General features: G+C 46.1%; 1 protein-coding gene across 4 annotated transcripts in view; it reads left to right on the top strand.

The window, feature by feature from the left end:
- KLF8 (Kruppel like factor 8) overlaps positions 1–24,074 on the top strand; it is a 305,491-nt gene that overhangs the window by 211,711 nt on the left and 69,706 nt on the right. The gene's annotated exons all lie outside the window — the stretch shown is intronic.

Genomic DNA, 24,074 nt, shown 5'->3' with positions numbered 1-24,074 from the left:
CTGAGAGATACCAGCCCTGCCGGGCTATTCCAGCTGCTCACTACCTCCACCTCTGGTGGCTTCCTTACACAGTTTAATAAAAGATCAGTTTCTGTGTTTGTGTCCTGAGCTGAGCCTGACCTGTGGCCCCTCACGGGACTCTTCCCCCCCCACCCCCCCCCGTAGGCGTGGTCAGCTGCCACAGTGTCCAAGGGTCCCCCCAAACCTCACTAATTATATCAATGATGCTCATGTTATACAGAAAAAGAGGAAGCAATTTTAATGCTTAGACTTAAGCTGCTAAGATGGGCATACACTTTATTCTGGGATATCTATGCAAATGTGTCATTAGGTTTCAGGAGTGAAATATGTCTTCTTTGACCCTCCTCAATTCTTTTTTTTTTTGTCTTGAAGATTGATCTAGGTTTACCTCCTACTCTCATCTTGGAGGAGATAACTCTTCAGAAATATTGTCTTAAGACCTAATTTATATAAATGTAATCACTTTGTAACCAGCTGCTTATTTTCGCTGGATCTTATTACCGTACCTTTATTTTCTATTTTCATTTGAACACTCTTCCCCCGGTATGGTGGACTAATTTTCCAAGTGTAATTCCTTGGGCTTAAATGCAATACAAGCATTTATTGGTAAAATGTCAAACAGTAAAGATTTACATAAAGTCACATGTCAAGAAAACTTAAATCACTTATGACCTCCATTTATATGCTAGTACCAAGTACTGCTCCTTTCTAAAAAAAAAAAATTCTCAACAAAAACTAAAAAGAAAAAATGGCTAGATTAAAATCTCATCACTCTTCACCTCATAGTATTTACTAAAATATCAAACAGTTTTAAGTAAATTGTTAGATCAAATCTTAATTAGCAAAAAGACATTAACACACTTTTTAAAAAAAAATGTTTCTCTGGTATTAGACATAATCTACTAAGGTAGTGGTTCTCACCTTTTTTTTGTCTGGACACACCTGACATGATGCTCACATACTTGACGCACATTGAACACGTGACCATCACAGGGCTAAATGTAAACACGTACTTTGCATCCATAGGATTCCCCTTGGCCTCCAAACAATGGGTCTGGAGCAGAACTAGGACATTTCCTCATACAACTCACCATACAAATAAGTTCCTGAACATACCCAGATCAGTCCAGACCAGTGGGTTGTGCATCCCTACCAGCAGATGGAGTCAGAGAGCAAAAACTTTGGGCACTGCTACATATATGAGAGTACCACCTGCAGTCCCTCAGGATTTCTCTGACTCCAGCAGATGGTAGAGGTGCACTCCTGCAGTCTTAGTTTTTAGTTTAGTTAGAAACATTTTTCTCTTTGATCTTATTTGCTTCCTGAGGTGTTGGGCACCTTCGTGGGCCATCCCTCAGTGGAAGCTGGGCTTCCGGGGGGTTGGCACCCCTGCCTGAGTTTTCGCTCGCTACAACTCAGGGTGTGAAGGCCAGGGGCTCCTGGTTGGCTCACCCCCCGAAGCTGCTCCCTTGACCTCCTTCACATGGCTGGCTCCATAAAGTTTGTTTAAAAAAAAAAAGAGACTGATCGGCATCTTTCTTCTGAGATAGGGAGTCTGTGCCAGGGGGGGGTCTGCCTTTTGGCGACCAGTCAGGGAGCGTGTTAGGGCTTGGCTCCTTTCTTTCCCTTAGCTCCCGGGACTCCGGTTTGTTCGTGGTGGGCGGGGGCAAATTGGCTGTGTTCAGGCCGGAATTTCAGCACTCGCCGCGATCGGCAGCGCGGCTGCCGCGTCTGAGGCCTTTCTATTGTTTTTCTCGCGCTGCCAGCAGCGCACACTTCTACCTGACTTCGGCCTAACACCCCCACAGTTTTCAGACCGCATGGCTGCGTGGCCCTTCATGGCTCCTTGCTCCAAATCGATGGCCTGCTGTGCATGTGGAATTTGCCAACAGGCATTAGAATCTGCCTCACTTTGGGGGGGGGGGGGGCGCCTCGGATTGTCAGAGGAAGATTCCCCTCCCATTTTGGTACCTATGGGGGAGGTTCCTTTATTGGGGGCTGGAGAACCAGGATCACAGGACTCCCCGGAGGGGGGAGCAGACCCGGAGGAGTTTTCTCCGGAGTTTATTTTACTGATGCATCAAGCCGCCTTAGCCAGAAGGCAAGCATCGCTCAAAAGACCCGGGCGATCTATGGACCCCTCCGAGCCTCCTCTGAAGCAGGGACGATCCACAGATTCTCAGCAGCAGCCGAGGGCCCAACCTCACCCGGGGGAAGTCATTTCCCAGGGACCCCAAGAACCAGGTCTTGGTTCAGGTTCAGTGCGGCTCGGGGGCTTGGTTCGGGTTCAGCTGCGGGTCTTGGCTCAGGATTAGTGCCGGCTCCGGGTCTTGGCTCAGGATCAGCGCCGGTACCGGGGGGGGCAGACCCGGACCCGAATCCTGATCTGGGGGACACAGATCAGGTTGACCTGGATGGGGATAACCCCCTGCCTGTGCAGGGAGATGATTCCAGCATTGTCTGCCTTTTCAAGCGAGACTAGCTGTGGCCCCTTATTCCCCAGGTATTAGAGGTCCTGGGCCTTAAGATTTCTCAGGAGGAATCTGATAACGAGGGGGTTAACCCAGTCCTCGATGGGATACGGGGACCGACACCCTTGTTCCCTCTGCCTAAGAAGGGCCACAAGCTCGTGATCCACGAGTGGGATGCTCCGGATGCGGGACTGAAAATGGGTAGGGCTATGGCAAAGCTCTATCCTCTGTCGACGGATGTTTTGGACCTGCTGAAGATTCCGAAGGTGGACACGGCGGTCTGTGCGGTCACGACCACTATACACGTAGCTGGATCTGCTGCGTTGAGAGACATGCAAAACCGCAAACTGGAGATCATTGAAGCGGGTCTTTGAGGTAGTGCTCTACAAATGAGAATTTGGGAAATTCCCACCAGGAAGTGAGATCTCAAATTCAGAGTCCAACAATCACCAGGCTTTTGTGTCATCCAGCTGCCTCACTAGTTCATAGTAATTGAATCTGCTATGAAGAAAGCAAAGAAGAACATTCACTCAAATTCTCCTCCTAGAAAACATTATTAACTTCTAGATAACTTTTGGCAAGAAGATTTTTTTCAAAGTGCAGTACTCTCTGCTTGCAATAATATCTATTAATTCTATATGGTGCAGTACCTCCATGGCTGCAATTAAAAGTTGAAACCTTTCTTTCCTGCCACAGAGCAAGGCACTTATTAACTACAACCACTTCTAGATGTGGAAGAGGGCATCCGCCATCTTTTCCGATCAGTATATGATTCCAGTTCACATACTTCATCTGCCTCCATTGGGGCAAGACATATGGTGTGGCTTAAGGCAAGTAGCATCTGTGGGGACGGTCATGGAAAAACTAGCAGACCTCCCATGCTTAGGTGACAATCTTTTTGGTTTAAAGCTTTGTGAGACAGTCACTCAGGTTATGGACCAGAATGTAGCTGTGCAGTTGCTCTCGATGGCTCTTGAACAGCCCTCCACTGCATGATGTAGCTTCTATCCTTGCTGGTCTTTTCAGTAATACCATCTACTGCCTCTTCTGGCCCGGCATCAGCAGCCACTTCTGACCAGGCCTAGTCAAAAAGTGTCAGTAACAGAAACCTACACAACAGGCTCAACCCAAACCAAGGCCTAGTTTTTGATCCCTCTGACATCCATTTCCGACTCTTCCACTAGGGGGAAGAATCCAACATTTTGTGGAAGAGTGGCATCAAATCACCAGAGACCCCTGGGTCCTTGAAATTGTGCAGTCTGGGTACAGGTTGCATTTCTCCCGGCCTCCATTCTTCCCTCATTGTTCATTGTTCCATCCAGGTCTATCTCATTTACCACAGCTTCGACTGTAAGTCCAGTTGCTTCTCCAACAAGCGATAGAACCAATTTTACTGCCTCAGTCTGCCCTGGGTTCTATTCCCAATACTTCCTTATCCCTAAGAAAATGGGGGACTGCAGCCCATGCTTGACTTTAGATGCCTGAAGAAACATATACTTCAAGAGAAATTCAAAATGAACTCCCTCAGTACTATCCTATCTTATATGCAGGACAAATGGATGTGTGCCTTGGGTTTGAAAGATGCATACACTCACATACCCATCCTTTGCATTGGTGCTACCTTCACTTCCAGGTAACTCTTTCCATTACCAGTATAAAGTACTCCAGTTTTGGCCTCTTATCAGCCCTGAGGGTCTTCTCAAAATGCCTCATGATAGTGACAGCTCATCTTTGTCACCAGAGAATACAAGTCTTTCTGTACTTGGATGATGGTTTATCACAACAAAATCAAGGGACAAAGTACTCTGAATTCAACTATAGCTCTGCAACAGGACTTAGGTTTTCTGATCAATTTTGAGAAATCAGCCATGAAGCCCACTAAAATTCATCGGGACTTGCATACACTCGATACGGGAAAGAACATTTCTTGCCTCTCAAGTGCGTGAATATCATGACATCGCTTATCCACAAGATTACTCTTGGTAGATCTTTGACATATGGTAGTGACCAGCCATGTGGTTTCGCTGACTTGTCTTCACATTCAACACCTCCAGTGGGGTCTATGTTCCTAATAGGATCACAGGCTCTAGTGCAGATCACGATGACTATAAAATGAGTTGCAATGATGGTTATATCCACAAGTTCTGAAAGGAGGAGACCCTCTTCGATCATTCCCCTATGAAATACCATATGTATAAGTCGATCTCATGTATAAGTCAATAGGCAATTTTGAGTCCAAAATTCATTGAAATGCATTGAGCCAAGCATAAGTTGAGGTTTAAAATGAGCAGGATGATTCTTATCAGGAAGATAAGAATTCAAGAAAAGCCATGTCTGTATTTAAAAACCTCACGTGGCGGACTAACTTTAAACAGGTCAGTGGCTCGACCAGAGTTTGCCATATAAGTTAAGTGGCTAACTGCTAATATCGGAGCTAGCTGCTTAACTTATGTGGCTAACTCCACTCATTTCGGCAATTGGTGCATATGTACACGCATACCAAGGGAACATTATAGTATATGCGGAACGTATGAGTGTATAAGTTGTCTTGGCTTTTTGGGGCCGATTTTCAGGCATAAATTTCTCGACTTATACACGAGTATATACAGAGTTCTTGTGGGGACTTCATACAAGAAGAACTCTTCGAGCAAAGGCCTCTAGATCCTTTAAGAGAGCTTCTATTAGATCAGCCTTCTAGAGTTGAGAGTAATCAGATATTTGCACATCATCTTCAGGGAAAGTACATCCTAATTCAGACAGACAACTGGTCACCATGTTTTATATCAACAAAAAGAAGGAACAGGATCATGGACTCTGTCAAGAGGCTTTAAAATCTGGCATTGGGCAGGCACAAATTGATCTATTCTTCAGGCCATTTATCTGCCAGGCATCTCCAACATGCTGGCAGATTGACTAAACAGTGTTTCAAATACATTTTATAGCAGTGAGTAGCTGACAAACTCTTCAACTTATGGGGTGTACAATTGGTGGAACTTGTTTGCCTCATAGCAGAATGCAAAACTAAATCAATGCTCAATTCTACCAAGTGATCACAGGTTTGCTCAAGACTCTTTCCTCCTTGACTGATGTCAAAGCCTCATAAACACTTTTTCACCATTACTGCTTATCACCAGAATAGTACAGAAAGTTCTTCAGTACTGCTTTTATAAATTTCTTATAGCGCCAATGTGGCCCAGACAAATCTGGTATACATATCTCGTGCAACTTTCCAGATGCAGGGCTCTCTCATACATCTGGGAACAGACCCTGCACTGTTGATGCAGGAAATCAGGACCTTGTACCTTACAACCTTTCAGGCCTCAGTCTCGCAGCTTGGATATTGAGTGCTCTGTGATTGAATATCTTCGCTTTCCTACTGAAAATGTATACGTATTTATATCCTCTAGGAAATCTTCCACTAAAAGGAATTATGCCCTTACAAAAGACACATGCACTCTAAGTGGTGTCAAAATGCTTTTGACCCATGTTCCTGGGATCTTGAGCATCTCTTGAAAAACATGCTCCACTTTTCTAACACAGGCTTCGCCACTTCATCTGTACAGGTGCATCTCAGTGCTATAGCAGCTTACCATATTCAAGTAGATAGCAAACTGATTTCTATTCATCCATTGATATCTCACTCATGAAAGGCTTATGGTATGTCAAATCTCTGGTACAAAAGCCACCTGTTCTGTGGTACCTGAATTGTCCTGAATTGTCCTTTCCCAACTAACGAAGATACCTTTTGAGCCATTGGAGTCAGCTTCTCTAAAATACTTGGCATGGAAGGTAGTATTTCTAGCTGTAGTGACTTCAGCTAGAAAAGTCAGCGAACTCCAAGCTCTTGTCCACTATCCTGTGTACATGCTGGTCTTCCACAACAGAGTGATTCTCTGTACTTGCCTAAAATTTCTTCCAAAGGTCATCTCGGCTTTTCATATCACTCATCCATCACGTTACCTACCTTCTATCCTAGGCCTCACATGCATGATTGTGAAAAAGCCTTGCATACACTGGACTGCAAAAGGGCTTTGGCGTATTACAAGAAACAAACTCAGCTACTTCATAAAACCTCCTAGCTGTTCTTCTCATGTGATCCCAACTGATTAGGCGTAGCGGTTGCCAGGTGTACCTTGTCTGACTAGCTGGCTGAGTACATTCATTACTGCTACACTTTGGCAGGATTATAAATCACAAACTCTGTGAAAGCTCGTGAGAGCCATGGCTATTTCTGTTGCTCATCTTCGAGAAGTGCCTATTGAAGATATCTGCAAAGCTGCAACTTGATCTTCCATTCATACCTTTTATGTCCCCCTACTGTCTTGATAATCTCTCAAAGGTTGACAGTAAATTTGGACAAGCAGTTTTGCAAAGTCTGGTCTGGCTGTAGTCCACAGTGAGGGCCATGTTGTTTGCTAAGGGCCTGATTTTCAAAAGCATTTAAATTATTAAAACTGGGTTTTACACATGTAAATGCACTTTTCCCATATAAGTAGGCTTTTGAAAATTGCTACAGCATATGCCATTGAATTGTCAATAGGATTTACCTGCATTAAGCACTCTTAGTGTGGGCAAATGGCTTTTGAAAATTGCTACACTAGTATGTTACATTTGTGCACTTAACTCCTTTTGAAAATTCACCTATTAGTAAATGCTTCTCTGCATCCCTCTGTTTGGGACTTCCTACATGTAATGGCTAATTTAGCTTGCTTATTGACAGAAAAAGAGAGTTTATTTACTGGAAACTATATTTTCCATAGCCTGAGAATTAGCCATGGAATACCCATCCACCTCCCTGGAGAGTACACTACAGGCTGCTCAGTTAGCTCTGGTATGGCCTGAGGAGACTCACGCGGTGATGCCTGCAAGGGAACTCGTGCGTATGATCAGTCGAGCTCAGCACTACCGCCTTGGAAAGAAGTCCATTTAGTGCTGGCTGATGATGTCGCCCACATGTAATGGCTAATTCATCCGGCTATCTATGGAAAATGGCAGTTACGGTAAGCAAACATGCTTTAGGCTGATTTTCTTACTTTCTTCCTTTTGAAAGGGGAACTAAGTTTGTATTTATGATCGGTTCCACCACTATATAAAGTCCATTTCTCCTAAGTCTAAAAGTAGTTCCGAATTATTTCAGGAAAACAAATTTAAAGTCCATACATTCAGTAGGGTGAAAACCAGGATTAGGAAGCTGGCCACCCTATCTGTAATCTGTAGATTCTATTTACACCTATTTTTAGTGGGGTCCTTAAAATAGGATTTTAACTCTAGGGGTGAGCAAACCTTTTGCCTCCTTCCCATTCATCCAATTGGTTGGGGTCCCCCCAAGATGGATAACTTCATACATGCATACTCTGCTCCATGATTACACTCCATCTAGAAACCCAGATTTGCAGAAAAACATTTTATTTGTACTTAATGGCTGAAATGCTCGTTCTTTGCCTGGATTATTTTCATAATTTCAGTGATTATCTTCTTAGAATTTTTGGTACAGCATATTTAGATGATACACATTTGTTTATTTTCAAAGAATATAATATACTAAGTGTTTCTGAAAATTGAAGGTTTCCTGGTCAGTGGAAGCCCCCAAAAGGGTCAGGTCAATGAAGACCCACCTACAATTTTCTTCAATTAACATTCAGTAAGATTGGTAAATTTAAAGTAGTAGGACCAGCCATTCTCAAGTTTAATAAGCAAACCGACAGCTTCCCACCCTCGGCAACCACAAGCGGTTCAACAATGACACCCAACTCAGGAACCTGCCAGAAATCAGCTCTGTCCACCTATCAACCCAGGCAGCAGCATAAGCTACAACATCCGGGGCTCATTCTCAACTGCCAGCAATGTCCCTCGTAGGACAAACAGGTCAGTTTAAAAGGAAAGAATAAATGGACCTAAATCTGACATTAGAAATGGCAACGTTCAGAGACCAGTAGGAGAACATTTCAACCTTCCAGGGGTATTCTCTTTCTGACCTTATGGTTGCCATACTCCTGAGGAGAAATTTCAAAGGAATACTCCAGTGAGAAATCAATGAATGGAAACTCATTAAAAAAGCGTGTCTCTGTTCAGCCCTAGGGTGATAGTGTTAACAGCTTCATGGTACACTACAGATGTCTATGGACTTTACTGTTTTCAGATCATCTTGCCTTTTCACACTTGTATTCAGTTGTTTAGACTGAACTATAATCCTATTAACACTCTTTCCATACCCTGTCCTCCATTTTTCAGTGCCTTCTCTTTGTTCTGTATCCTTCCCCCTCCAACCCACCCATAATCATGCATATTTTACCCACCCGCTGTAGTACATTTCGTGTATCTGAAGAAGTGGATTCTGTTCTCGAAAGCACGTGCCTCAATAAACTGGTTAGTCTATAAGGTGCCACTCGCCTCTTATCATTTTTGCCTCACTAGACACGGCCATCCCTCTGTGAGGCTTTTCACTACAGACGCACAGTTCATTATAGATTGAGAGAGATGAATTTGTGTCATTTGTTAATGTACGGCAGCTGGCAGTCAGGAACTGGTTTTTGGCACACTCGTTCCTGCTGCTTCTACCTAACTCTGCTGCTGGGGGGGGGTTTCATGGGTTTTGGTGCTTCACTTCGCACTTTGCTCCTGGGAGTTGACGGACTTTGTTGCCTCTTGATCAGCTGTTGATGCGCAGTCTTGCCACTCCCGTTCCACTCCGGCATGCAGAGGGGGCCGATGCAATAAGACCTGTGGAGAAATCGGCGCTAGCTGTCAGCGCGTGTCTCCTTTAGCACGCACAACAGAAGCAGGCGCCTCTGCGGAATGTAATAAGGGGCCCGTATGCAAAAGAGATGCGTGCAGAAAATCCACGCAAAAGTGACACCCACGCAAAAACGCGCGCTTTTGGCCCTATGTGATAAACCGCGCAGAAATCCACGCTGAAACCCGCATTAATGCGGTGACCTGCAAGGTGGATCTTGGCGTGAAAGCCTTCCCTTTTTTATAAGACAGTGGAGACTATGGTGGTCCAGGAGTGAAACTGAAGGTGGGCAGAGCAATGTCTGACCCCTTCGCGTTCCGCCTCCGGCCGCGTGGCAGCTGTACTGGCGGATGCCAGCAGATGCTGGAATGCAGCAGAGATGTCTACAGCCGACTCACAAAAGTGTTCCAAACATCCAGGAAAAGTGAAGGTGCTCCACGCGCTTTAACCTAGCGACTGGGGTCAGGGCAGGAGCTTAAAAAAAAACCCCTTGTTCAAACACCCTCGCTAAACGATGCGCAGCTCCCTGCATAGCCCGTGAATAGTTAATTGCTGCATTTGCGTGCACTCGCGCCCAATGCGTGCGCTTTTCCCGCGTTGAACACTTTATTGCATGCCCGTGTAATGCTAGCATGGGAAAAACGCGTGCAAAACCCCGAACGAGTATGGGCGTCTTTCAGGCCTAGGTGCGCAGTTCTGTACAGCATTTGGATTTGAAAAAGGGAATCTTTTCTTTGATTTAGTAACTTCAGCTTTGCTTTTCAGCTTTCCAAATCATTTTTTCATTTCAACAATTAAGATATAACTTCCCAACCTTTTGTTTATACGGAGCTGACCGATTTCTTTTATCGTGTGGAGATAACACTTTTTTTCATTTCTCACTTTTAGTGTTTGCCCTTTTTATTCTTTGCATTCCTCTTCCCCCCCCTCCCCTTTTCATCTACTCCAAATTTCCTCCTCCTTTCTGGAGTCTGCCTCTTCCTTGATTTGTGTTCTAATAGTTGTAATCGTTCTTATACTTAGGACAATCACTTTCTTTCTATGCCCTCTTTAAAGGTTTTTTTTGGCACAGTGGCACCTAAGCTATATTGGGCCAAACCACTTAGCACTGCTGGCATTTTCAGCACTTCCTTCCTGACCTCTCTTGCTTACTGACTTCTCACCTCTTTCTCCCCATGTCACATCTCCATTAGACTTGCCTCCTCACTGCCCTTTTCCACCCCTCACTCTTCCATTCTTCCTCCACCTGGCCAGAGGTTGAGAGCAGTGCAGGGAATGTTGAGAGAGATACTCTGCGGCCTGCGCTTTCCTGTGGTTATGCCTCCCTCCTCCCTTTGCTCTCCTGTCCCCCTCGCTTCTCTCCTCATTGAGCCCTTCTCACCCAGGCCATAGGCCAGAGGTAACAAGAGCTCTGGCAGTGGTAAGAACGTAAGTATATCTGAAACGGTCTCCCTCCTCTTGCCCCATGAGCAATTCCTCTCTAGCAGTGATTTTCGACCCAGGCCTAGAGGCACCTCTAACTAGCCTGGTTTCAGGAAAGTCATAATGAATACGCATCAGAGGGATTTGCACACACTTGGCCTCCAACGTATGTAACTACCTGATGCATCTTCATGATGGATATCCCGGAATTCAGACTGGTTAGTAGGGTTGCCAACTGGCTCCAGATTTTCAGGACAGGATAGGATAATCCAGTCCTGGTTTTAGTCCACTGCATGCATGGACTTGTCTTGCTTTTCTTCGGGAATGCAATAGAGGAAACCAGAACTACATGTTCCTGAATGCAGTGTGGTAAAACCAGGAGGGATCAACCTGAATCTGGAGTCGGTGGTTAGGTGTGCCTCCAGAGAAAGCTTTGGAACTGCGCTATAGAAAAATTGCTCATGAGAGGAGGAGGATAGTCTTAGAGTTCACCAACCCCAGTGCTGTCACTACTTGAAGCCTGTATGTCAGAGCTACCCAGACCTGTCCTGGGGATCCCACAGCCATTTCAATTTTCAGGATATCCACAATGAATATGCAAGAGACATGCCAATTTACCTCATGCATATTCATTGTGGATATCCTGAAAATCCAAATGGCTGTGGGGTCCCCAGGACAAGTTTAGGAAGCCCTGCTGTGTGTAGGTTGACCACCCTCCGTTGGGATGTCTGGCAGATGGGGTGGATTTGATGTACTTTGAGTGCTCAAGTTACACACCTTTTTTAAAGTAAGATGAAGTTGCTACCTCCATTCATTTCATGTAATTCTGTTTTTCAGTTGGAATGTTATTGCTATGGTAATCTGGGATCATTTTTATAAGCAGGCTGGCACTTGGCTGTTTGTGTCCTAGTTCCACAGCAAGAGATGTGTGAGTAGGACTGGAAAATCTCACACACATTCCTTGAAATTGCCTGCATATATTTTGGAATGGCATTTCAAAATGTTCATGGCTTCCCTCGTGTACCCTGCGTCCTTGCTTTTTATGTTTTTCTCCACTATTTTCTTTTGCTCGTTTTGGGGTGAGAACCCAAATTGGCTTCCATCTGCCACCCCGTCCGCATTCTATTCTAGATATACATTTATGCATGAACATTTAGGATCCTTTTCTCTTGCAGATGGATGTAAGCCACCACTATATTATTGCCTTTGCCTCCAATATATCTAAAGCGAAGTTGCTTACCTGTAACAAGTGTTCTAGGACAGCAGGATGTTAGTCCTCACATGTGAGTGACATCATCAGATGGAGCCCAGCATGGAAAACGTATGTCAAAGTTTATAGAAACTGGCTGGCATACTGAGCATGCCCAGCATGCCACTATCCCTATGTCCACATAGGGTGTCTCCTCTGTAATGTACATAGATACAAAAATAAAATAACAAATAAACCACGATACCCGCCCACCATCCATGGGGTGGTGGGCGGGTATCGTGAGGACTATCCTGCTGTCCTAGAACACCTGTTACAGGTAAGCAACTTTGCTTTCTCCTAGTACAAGCAGGATAGTATTCACATGTGGGTGACTCCCTAGCTACAGGATGGACCCGAACCAGCGGGACCAATAGACACCAAACTAGGTGCCAACGGGCACAACAACAGAGGTGACAGCTTGAATTTAAACCAGGGGCCTACGGCTAGAAGAGTTGGCTTCACAGCTGAAAGAGGTTTCTGAGGACAGATTGACTGCATCTGCTATCTGCCAGCCATCCCTGCCCAGACAATAGTGTGCAGTGAAGGTGTGGAGAAAACTCTGTGTCGCAGCCCTGCAGATCTCCCCTATCTGAACCGTGAGCAGGTGGGCCAAAGAAGTCACCATGCTCTTACAGAGTGCGCCGTGACATGGCCTTCCAGTTGCAATCCTGCCTGGTCATAGCAGAAGGAGATATAGTCTGCTAAGAACATAAGAAATTGCCATGCTGGGTCAGACCAAGGGTCCATCAAGCCCACCATCCTGTTTCCAACAGAGGCCAAACCAGGCCACAAGAACCTGGCAATTACACAAACACTAAGAAGATCCCATGCTACTGATGCAATTAATAGCAGTGGCTATTCCCTAAGTAAACTTGATTAATAGCTGTTAATGGACTTCTCCTCCAAGAACTTATCCAAACCTTTTTTGAACCCAGCTACACTAACTGCACTAACCACATCCTCTGGCAACAAATTCCAGAGCTTTATTGTGCGTTGAGTGGAAAAGAATTTTCTCCGATTAGTCTTAAATATGCTACTTGCTAACCTCATGGAATGCCCCTAGTCCTATTATTCGAAAGTGTCAAATCTACTCGTTCAAGACCCTCATGATCTTAAAGACCTCTATCATATCCCCCCTCAGCCGTCTCTTCTCCAAGCTGAACAGCCCTAACCTCTTCAGCCTTTCCTCATAAGGGAGCTGTTCCATCCCCTTTATCATTTTGGTTGCCCTTCTCTGTACCTTCTCCATGGCAACTATATCTTTTTTGAGAGGCGGCGACCAGAATTGTATATATATATATATATATATATATATATATACAGAGAGAGAGAGAGAGAGATTGATTTTTCCCTATATGCAACACCTTGCTAGCCAGGTGGAAAGAGTCTGTTGAGTAACAGCCCCTACCCAGCCTTTTGGAGTCAAACGAGACAAATAGCTGGGTGGACAGCCTGTGGCCTGCTGTTCGGTCCAGATAGAAGGCCAAGGCCCTCTTACAATCCAGTATGTGCAGTGCCCTCTCCCCCGGGCTGGAATGAGGCCTAGGGAAGAAGTTAGGCAGGACTTATGGATTGGTTAAGATGGAAATCCGTTACCATTTTCGGTAGGAACTTAGGGTGTTGGAACAGAACTACCCTATTGTGGAAAAACATAGTGTAGGTTGGATAAGTCATCAAGACGTGCAACTGACTGACCCTGCATGCGGCATGCTGCATGCCGATGTGACCGCTATCAAGAAGACGACCTTCCATGTCAAATGCTTGAGAGCATCTGAGCACAGTGGCTCAGTTTCATCAGCTGGGCCAGCACCACGTTCAGGTCCCAAGAGTGGCCTGTCGGGTAGGCCTCAGCTGAAGCAGCTCATGTATGAACCGCCCCACAGTAGGCTGCACCAAGATGGGCAAACAGTCCACCTCCTGGTGGTAAGCTCCTATGGCACTCAAGCACACCCAAACTGAGTTGGTCTAAAGCCCTGCTTCCGAGAGGTGCAGCAGATAGTCCAGGAGTTGCTGGACAGGGCAAGAGAAGGGGTTGAGGCCCTTCTGCTCACATCAGATGGAGAACCTCTTCCATTTGAAGGCATAAGACTTCCTGGTAGAAGACTTTCTTGAAGCCACCAGGACCCGGGGTACTTCCTCTTAAAGGTCTAGGGGCTGCAGGATCAATCTTTCAACATCCATGCCATGAGAGATAGGGCACAGAGGTTGGGATGACACAGCCTGCCCTGATCATGTGAGAGGAGGTCCAGGGCTGTCCCCAGATGGATTGGATTCTGCCTGGATAGTTCCTGTAAGAGTGGGAACCAGACTTGCCTCAGCCAATGTAGGGCAACAAGTATCACAGACCCCTGATCCTGGCTAACCTTCAGGAGAGACTTCGTCACTAATGGAAGAGGTGGGTAGGCATACAGGAGGTCAGTCCCCCAATGGATGGCAAAGGCGTCTGTGGGTGGCACGCTGTCCGACCTGGACAGAGAGCAGTACTGGGGTAACTTTTGCGTTGCTGGGGGAGGTGAATAGGTCCACGTCTGGGTTCCCCCAGAGAAGGAAGATCCGGTCTGCCACCTCCTGGTTCAGGGACCACTCGTGGAGGCGATACGAGCTATCAACATGGAGCACTGATACAACCTCCTACTCATGGCATCCCATGCTCTGTTGTCCTTATCTGGAGGGGCTGAAGAATGGGTTTTTGACCGCTTCGCCGCCTTGAGCACTTTTCAAAGCCCACAGTCTGTTGCATGAGGTACACCCCATAGGCCTTCTGGATGAGGGGTACTTCTAGAACTGGAGGAGAGGCTCCCAGAAAATCTCATGCACCGGCACCACCATGACTTCCTTTGGGGCGTAGACGAACTGGAGGATCTTAAGCATCTTATGGCGGTCATCCTCTTCTGTCATGAGCTGGAAAGGAATAACCTCAGCTATCGAGTGGACGAACCCAGCGAAGGTCATGTCCTCCAGTGGTCATGCCAGCGTTCCTCCTTAGGCTTATCGAGGCCACCCGGAGAGGAGGGTCATGGACCCCTGGGCACATCCCTGGGCAAAGGCACCAGGAGGTCTGGGGGACAGAGGGCTCCAAAGAGTTGAACCCTGGCCAGGGGAGTGCCGAATGTGGTGCTGAAGGGCCTCGTGGTGCAGAGGGCACTAACGGGCTCTCATCTCCAGAGGAATCCCCTGTGAGGACTAACTCGGACATCTTGCGTTTTGGTGCCTAGCGGGTCACAGAGGGATCGTGGGATGCCAGCATCAACTGTGTTGGGAGGATACCAAGGAGGACATCAAGACGATCCAGCAACGGTTCTAGCCCGATCACCGCAGTCTGCATCAGTGCAGGCGCCGGCCTCAAAGGCATCAGCGATGGCACCAGAATCAGGAAAGACACTGGTATCAGTGGCAGGGACAGCGGCTCTCAATCACGCAAACACGATCCACTGCCAGGTGCACCCAGCGTTGCAACTCCGCCTCGAAAGCCTCAGCTGAGGGGGCAGGCTGAGAAGGGAGGGTTGGACCCAATTCCTCCTTGGGGCTCCGAGAAGGGTCTGTCCGGCACCTGAATCTGTGCGGACAGTCACGGACCACAGACATTGAGAGAGGATGGGGTCTCTTCGTGTTGAGGATGCTTCAGAGGCAGAGCAACAAGCACCTTGGTCTGCGAGTGTCCGGTCCTGCGCGGAGATGGGGACCGATGCTGGTGCTTGCGAGAGCTACGATGCTCGACCTGGTCTTTTCCCCGGTGCCGAGGATGAGGAAGACTATGCTGAGGTCTGTAACTTTGAGGAGACCGGCCAATCCCCGGAACCCCCCCTGCACAGAGGAGTTCAAAGAAGGGCTGGTGACCGAGGGATGGAGAGTGAATGGTTCCCTCGGTCTTTAGGCGTCGCTGGTGCCGACGCCGGAGGAGAGGGCTCGGACTTGCCAGAGCCAAACAACTTTCCTATTTGGTCCAGCCTGGCCCCGCGGCCCTTTGGGGTCATTCGAGCACACAATTCGCAACCACGGACATCGTGCGACGCCCTCAGGCAGAGAAGGATACACACCTCATGTGGATCCATTAGGGTCATGGTCTGGGGGCACTGAGGGCATCGACGAGAACCCGAGACAGGCGTGAGGTGCACCAGGGACCGCAAAGAGACCCATGCAAAATGAAAAACCCTCTCTTCTCTTGAAGTTTTCTTGAAAAAAGCATGAGCTTCACATCCGCGAGATGACAGCTTCGCGGAAAAGAAAGGACTGGAGAGACCCTGCGTAGACGTAAGGATAGTGGCATGCTGGGCATGCTCAGTGTGCCAGCCAGAATTTCTAGAAATTTTTGACATACGTTTTTTCCATGCCGGGCTCCATCTGATGTCACCCACATGTGAGGACTTCCATACTGCTTGTCCTAGGAGAAGCCCCTCTTCCTTTCACCAGGTTTTGAGCCATGTATTGAAGTTGATGATATGACGTAGCCTTTCCTCCTTCTTACCATGAATAACTGATGTCTCAGAAAATGCCAGCGTCTCTGCCAACAGCCTAAGTCTTTTTCCTGAATTCTTGAACTCAATCTGCACTACACCTACTCTGTTTCTAGCTAGGTCATTGCCCCCCCCCCCCCCCCCCCCCCCCAAAGTGGACTAAGACATCAACTTCAGAAGCAGGAATGCAAACCAGATTCTCCAATCAGATTGCTGCATTTATTTATTTATTCCTCTGATGTCACTGAGGACTGTGATGGACGTTAAACGGCGCCAGAACACCAGGCGTCGCGCTCTGAAGGGGCACTCCCCTTTGTGCATCCCTTCGTGCATCCCGTAGTGTTAGCCATTCCCCATGTTCTTTTATATCCCTTGTTAACAATCCCCATATTTAAATGTTTAATGTATTTGACAAAGGTAACGCATAAGTTCCTGCAAATTTTGTTTAAATGTAAACCGATGTGATATGTAAAATCGAACACCGGTATATAAAAGTAAATAAATAAATAAATAAATTCAACTCTTTTATATACCGACATTCATGAAAGATATATCATATCGGTTTACAAGGAACTGGGGTATTATAACATTAACAATAACGAGAAGAGCAAAAGTTACAAAAAACAAGGTGTTAAGGGAACTTGGGACTGAGAGAGCATAAAACAAAGGTTTAAAATAGTGTTATAAGTTTAACAAATAGCGTACTGGGTGTGCCATGGACCACGTATAGCGCACTCTTAAAAAAAAAAAAAAAAAAAAGTAATTAGGTAGCATGGAAACTTAGATAGCATTGGGATTTAACTTATTTTGTCAATGTCTGAATAAAGAAAATGTGCACTTAAATTTAGCACACAGGTTTTCTCTCATGGTTTATTACATCTGCCCCAGAGATCTATGTTCATGAGTGTCAGCTACTGCTGAGGACCAAGAACTGGCATGACACTTACGATATAATACAATATTGCGCTTAAATTCTAATTATATCATGCATGAGTCTCTTATTTTTTAAATGAAAGGTGAATTTTTTTATATCATTATTAACCCATTTCAACCTAAGCATGTTTGAAAAGTCTTGATGGGCAGTTCTATTGAATTATCAGTGTTTACGTGTTAACATTACCATTTAGAAAAATCTTTTCAGACAGATGTTACCTTATGAGTTCCTGCTCATATACAGTGCCTTGTAAATGTCTTCACACCCTTGTTCATTTTTTCACATTCAGCTGACTCTTTAAAAAAAAAAAAAAAAATGCAAATCAGAATGTATTAAAGTAAGAGTTTGTTTTGCTCATCTGCATAATGGACTCTACACTTTCATTGCAAAGAACAATGTATAGAGTTATCCCAAAAGGAATTAAGAATAAAAACACCAAAAGGTTCTGACTGCAGAAGGTTTTTTTCTGCTATAATCCATTAGTGTAGGCCGATTGGCACTATTATTGAATGTCTTTCAGTCTGCAGTACTTGCAGAAAAAATATTTTTTAAAATAAGCATATTTTAAGTCAACGAGATTAAGATCCCTCTTTTTCATTAAGATTGTTATTTTTCTGCCTGAGTAGGTATTAGGAGTTTAAAGTTTCAGTAAGAGATTCCTAGGAGGCCACTCCTACCATTAGGAAGCAAATTAGTGCTCTTAATTTTGGTGTGAAAAACCTAGTTATTGCTTTTGGTAGATTTCCACCCCCCAATTCACATCCTCTTAGCCCAGTGCAATGAGTACTACAGTATTACGCAACCCTCTTGCTGTATTAAGAGGGACCCTCTTAACATCTGTTGCCCGAATATGAATATTTTTGTGACTCCCTGGAAAATAGGTATTAAGCTCATCTGAGGTAACACTTGTAGGCAGGACACGCTGAAGTCTCCGGGTTTTAGGTGCCGGGTGTGTTACAATGCCCTGTAGTGCCCCTTGGAGGCAAAATAGAGCTCTGTAAAGAAATGCCGTACTGTTCAACTTATGCCACATTCTGGTTTATAGAGGATGGCTGTGATAAAGTAGAGTACAAATAGTTAAAATGAACAAAAAAATCCAGCTGAGCTGCCAGTTAAACAGAACAAAAAAGGGATTTTTTTTTTTTTTGCTCCTAAAGAAATATTACTGTTCAGAATTTTATAAAGTGCCTTCTACTTAATTTATTGCGGAGCTGCTCTGCAAATGCCTTTCAGACCCCCTTTGTGAGTGTGATTACAATAGGAGGACTCTCGTAATGAGAATCTTTTTTTTTTTTTTTTTTTTTTTAAGAGAATGACACAAGTGTATGAAGCTGAAAAGTACCATTTATTAAGCCCAGTGGTTTTCAACCCAGTCTTCAGGACACACCCAGCAAGCCAGCATTTCAGTATATCAGCAGTGAATATACACGAGTGTTGCATGCCCTGCCTCCATGGCATGCAAATCTTATCTCATTCATATTCATTGCAGATATCCTGAACTCCTAACTAACTAGGGCCTGGATTTTCTAAGGTCGCAGACAATAACGGGGGCGGGGGGGGGGGGGGCCGTAGCCGGGGGCGGTCACCCAATAGCGCCATCATAAAAGGTGGTGCTATTGGGCGCGCTAGTGATAGCGAAAAGGGCCCTTACCTTTTCGTTGTCACGGAGTCCGCCCCGACTCCGCCCCGATTTAGTGATCTTTTCGCGTGTGATCGCTTCGGAAAATGACCCTCCCCTAGGTGTGTCCTGAGGATTGGGTAGAGAACTCCTGTTTTGGGGCTTAAAAAGAAAGACAACAAGACTAAAATCGCAATAGGAAACTGTAAAACCAAGAAAAGGTTCTCACTGCATTTTGAGCAGCCTCACTAGTACTGCTGCAGTTTTGCATAGCAGGCTGGTGCTCTAGAAGGAGGTAGATTGAATTGCTCCTAGCTGACGCTTAATTTAAGCGGTGATCTGGGAAAGGGACACACTTGTGTACCTCCGCGCTCTGTTTCCCATATTGCAGCCCAGAGTTTCAGCTCTGTCTTCCGTCAAAGTCTGAATCTCTTCCTTTTAGACGGGTGAGCCCTGCAGCAGATCCCTCCCTCCTTCTGCTGCATAGGCAGCCCTCTAAATACCTCTCAGCAGACAGCTGCAGTTCTGGGGCGGGCTTGCACCAAGCAAAGAAAGTAAAAATAAAGGCTTGAAGTGACACGCCCAGGCCTCCTGCTGTTTGCTGGCTTTGAGAATCCTCAGCGTCCCCAGTGCCAAGCTGTGACCTGCCAGAGCCACCCTTAGGAGGTGCCACACAGGCCCGCACACTCGCCCGCCCTCATCTTGTGATACACCGCACCCCTTGCGCCATGCGATGAAGGTCACCTTCCATATTCCAACCCGATATTTTTGTTTTTTTTCCAGTTTTGAGCCAGTAAGGGCTGCGATTCTTTCTTTAACTTATTTTTGGTATTTTATACATTGCACTACGCCAGGATGCTTTAGAACAAAGCGCGTGCAAGTCCCTTCCCCAAAGAGCTTACAGGCTAGGTGGTACCAGAGACACCGGGAGATGGTGTCCTTGCCCCAGGTGAAAAGCGCTGTCTGTGGGAGAAGCAGGTCAGAGTCGCAGTTTGACTGACTGAACTGAAACGGAAACGCGGGAGCTGTCTTGATTCCCAGTTGTGTTTTCCAACCACTGAAGAAGCTCCTTTTCCTAACTCGGCTTCACTCCTTTTATCTGATTAAATCAGCTCTATTTAAGCATTAAAAGAACTCACCCTTAGGGCCAAAGGTCCTGTTTATAAGTAGGGCCTGGCACAGCAGCAGTGTTTAAGAAACAGAAGCCACAGCGGGCAGACTTAAGACAGAGAGAGGAGCAGAGGCTTGCTGGGTGTGGCCTTCGAGGGCTACTCCTCAAAGTAATGTTTCCATCCTGTGAAAACACTACAGTACCTACATGTTTGACTGTCATGCAATATGCTCTTTGCTTACTAGCCAGAGTGAATTTTTCTTCAGTTGCTTATTAAGGTGTAGTCTGAGGAAAACAAAGCAAGTTATTTTTGTCCAGTCAGTATCTCTTCAGCTGCAAGCATTGCACTGTAGGAATCCTCTTCTCATCTGCTGCTGTGAGAATACTGCTAACCTGCGTTTGGACGTGCTAACTTTACCCCTTATTCAGTAAGGGGTAGTAGCGCATCGAAAACACGCATCCAACCCCCCCCCTCGAAACTAATAGCGCCCGCAACATGCAAATGCGTGTTGATGGCCCTTTTAGTTATTCCCGCGCGATTCAGTAAGTAAAATGTGCAGCCAAGCTGCGCATTTTACTTTCAGAAATTAGCGCCTACCCAAAGGCAGGCGATATTAAGTCTGAGGTCCCAAAAGTTAAAAATAATCAAAAATAATAAAAAAAAAAATTTAAAATCGGCCCACGGCTCGCGGGTTGAAAACAGGATGCTCAATTTTGCCGGCGTCCGGTTTCCGAACCCGTGGCTGTCACCAGGCTTGCGAACCAATGCCGGCAAAATTGGGCGTCGGCTGTCAAACCCGCTGACAGCCGTCGCTCCTGTCCAAAAACAGGCGCTAAGGATGCACTAGTGACCCTAGCGCCTCTTTTTACCGCGGGCCCTAATTTGAATAATATTTTTTTTCTGAATCGCACGCACAGGAGAGTGGCCTGTGCACGCGCCGGGCGAGCGCCTGCTCTCCCGCGATTTTTACTGTATCGGCCTGTTAGCTGTGTTTTTGATGGGTGAATCTTGAATGCAACGGGGCGGGAACGTCAAGAAATCTGTCAGAGAGAGAGGCAGGACTTTGTGAATCTAGAACATGGAAATCCGTAGAACAGAGGGGCCATGCACATAGAAGGAACCAGCAAACTCTGGAATGCCTCTAAGCACAAAGCAGAGATGGAATATGTCTTGTACTTTTTAGCTCTTTTTCATGCCCTTGTCACAAGCCAGGGACGTGGTGTGCAGCAGAATTCGTAGAGTCTCAGGAATCTGATGTGAATTCTGTTCCTGTGCCCCTGAAACTGGACTGAGGTCAAATTCCCGTTTCACACCTGAGCTGGGATCTGAACTTGTGGCTTAGGAGTGAAAGGCTCTGTAAGGCTGTGCCCGTTTTTTCCCCAAGCCGTCCATCACAGATGTGAGCCCTCTGGGGACAGAGAAATAACCGCGGCACCTGCGTTCAATCTGCTTTGAAGTGTCTGAAAGGCAGAATATAAATCAGACTGGATGTGCAAGTATCCTCTCTCTCTTCTCCCCACCCCTCCCCTCCCCCCAGCCTACGTATTGCACTGTGTGACCATTAGTTTATTACTCCTGGGGAATAATTGAAGTACTTTGACACCCATCTTAACTACATTTTTTACATTTTTTTTCCCTATCCAAATGTGTTTTTTTTTTTCTTGACACTTTTTTCTCTGTTTCATGTTATGTATTGTCTTCTGAGTCCTTTTCCTGGTTCTCTTTTTCCAAGTCTTTCTCCTTCTCTATATATCTCTACAAAACGTTCATATTACACTTCTCTGTCTTTTCCTTCTGTCATCACCTTTACTGCTTATCAGACCTATCCAGCTATCCCATCTTTTAACTCCCTCGCTCGCCCCTTCATCTCTGTCTTGTTAGTTCTCCTCATCCCTCCTCTTATCCTGTCCCAGGGCAGATTTTTATATTCCGCTTTTCAGCCCTTCAAAGTGTACATCAAAGCGGATTACATTCAGGTACTGTAGGTATTTCCCTATCCCCAGAGGGCTTTCGATCTTGTACCTGAGGCTACAGAGGGTAAAGTGACTTGCCCAAGGTCACAAGGAGCCACAGTGGGATTTGAACCCTGGTTTCCCTGGCTCGTGGCCCGCTGCTCCTCCACTCCTGAATATAAACTAATCTGCGCTCCGCCCCCCTCCCTTCTGTACTTCCTCTTTAAACCAAAGGAAAGAACACACGTGCCGTGCTGGGTCAGACCATGAAGCCCAGCAGTCCCGCTCACAGGTAGCCGGCAGGTCCCCCAATAGTTGCTCTCTTTCCTGTATCTCTCGGGGGACCAGCGCTGGCTTTCCCCCACGTCTGTCTGGCTAATAACTGTTTACGGACTTGTGAAATACTCTTTTAGTTGCCTTCACCGTTTCGTCCGGCAACAGATTCCATAGCTTGATTGTGCGCTGAGTGGGGAAAAATACTTCTACCATTTGTTTTAAATCTGCTGGTTTTTCTTTCATGGAGTATCCCCCTAGTCCTAGTGGTATTTGAAAGGGTAAATAACTATTCCTTATTTACCCGTTCCACCCCACTCATGTATAAACCTCAATCTTATCCCCTCTGTCATCTCTTTTGTAAAAACTAAAGAGCCCTAATCTGAGGCCTTCTCCATAAGGGAGCTTTCCCACCCCCCTTTTATCATTTTTCAGGCTCTTCCCTGTACCTTTTCTCTCTTTTGAGATGGGGTGACCAGAACTGCACACACTACTCATGGTAGTGTGGATTTATACAAAGACGACACAATTTTCTCTGTTTTATCTTGGATTCCTTCCCTAATAATCCCTGATATTCTGTCTTGTGGGGTGGAGGAGAAGCCTATCAGCCGCCCTTATTCCCTCCCCTGTGCCGACACTGCTTCTTCTCACCAATGGGTGCCTCACTTGTTAGGGTTGTGAAAACGGGATTGTAGGGGGAGGAAGGGAAAGAACAGATGTCAGCGGGAGAGGGGGGGGGGGTGAGATGGGGAAAGAGAGAGTGAAGAGGATATTCAGTGGCATTGGAGTGATCGGTGGCACAGCCAGAACTGATATTTTATTTTTTTTTATTTGACGGGGCCTGAAGTTAACCAGAGTCCTCTTCCTCCTAGTGTCCCGTGTGTCTCTTTTCTGGCACCACTTCCTCCTAGCCCCCAGATTCCTTACCCTTCAGGTACTTCTCAGCCCCTCCCTCAGTAGCCCCTCTCCCTCCTCATAATTTATTTAATTAATAAAAGTCCTCCCAAATACTGAAACTGGTGTATAACCATAAAAAAATCAAAATACAGTGATAAATTAACATTATAATAAAATATATAACTCATGAACATAAGAAGTGCCATTCTGGGTCAGACCAAGGTCCATCGAGCCCAGCATTCTGTCTCTTGACAGTGGCCCGTTTGGGTCACAAGTACCTGTCAGATCCCCCCATCAGTTGATCGGTTTCTTGATTCACACAACAAATTTAAAATAATAAATCCAATAATAAAGATCCCTTAAAGAGAAAACCAGGCAACTATAAGTAAAATATTAACATATTAAGACCTCTTTAAAAAGCCAGGCCCTATTTCCCCCCCCCCCCCCCCCCCCGAACTCCTGTAGTCCCTCTTTCTTCTACCTATCCCATAACCCCTTTCTGGCTTCTCTCTCTTCTCCTGCCATAACCCCTTCCCAGTTTCTTTCCTCATTCCCCTCATGAACCCCCTCCTTGACTTCTGCCCTATTTCCAGGCCTCTCTTGCTCATGGTAAGCACATAGTACAGCAACAGCCTAGAGAAATCAGCGTGAGGCCCAGAGCTGGCATGCACATACTCGTAGGCCCTGCAACAAACCTTGATTACAAGAAGCCCAGGAAAGGGGAAGGCGTGCGGGTCACTGCAAAGCCTTTAAACACACACACACTCTCACTCTCACACACTCACACTCCAGGCCTTGCACTGACTTCTTTTGGCTTTGGGGGGCAGCTGAAGACCTCTGTAAGTGGAGGACTGGCAGGTGTGTGCTCAGCTTCAGTTCACGCTGCCCCACAGGAATGGGCTTGGGTCCAAAGTGGGTGGGCCCACAGCCCACGGCTA

Source organism: Rhinatrema bivittatum, chromosome 6 (assembly GCF_901001135.1).
Source record: "Rhinatrema bivittatum chromosome 6, aRhiBiv1.1, whole genome shotgun sequence".
Classification (NCBI taxonomy): Eukaryota; Metazoa; Chordata; class Amphibia; order Gymnophiona; family Rhinatrematidae; genus Rhinatrema; species Rhinatrema bivittatum.
This window is presented reverse-complemented; position numbering and strand designations above follow the sequence as displayed.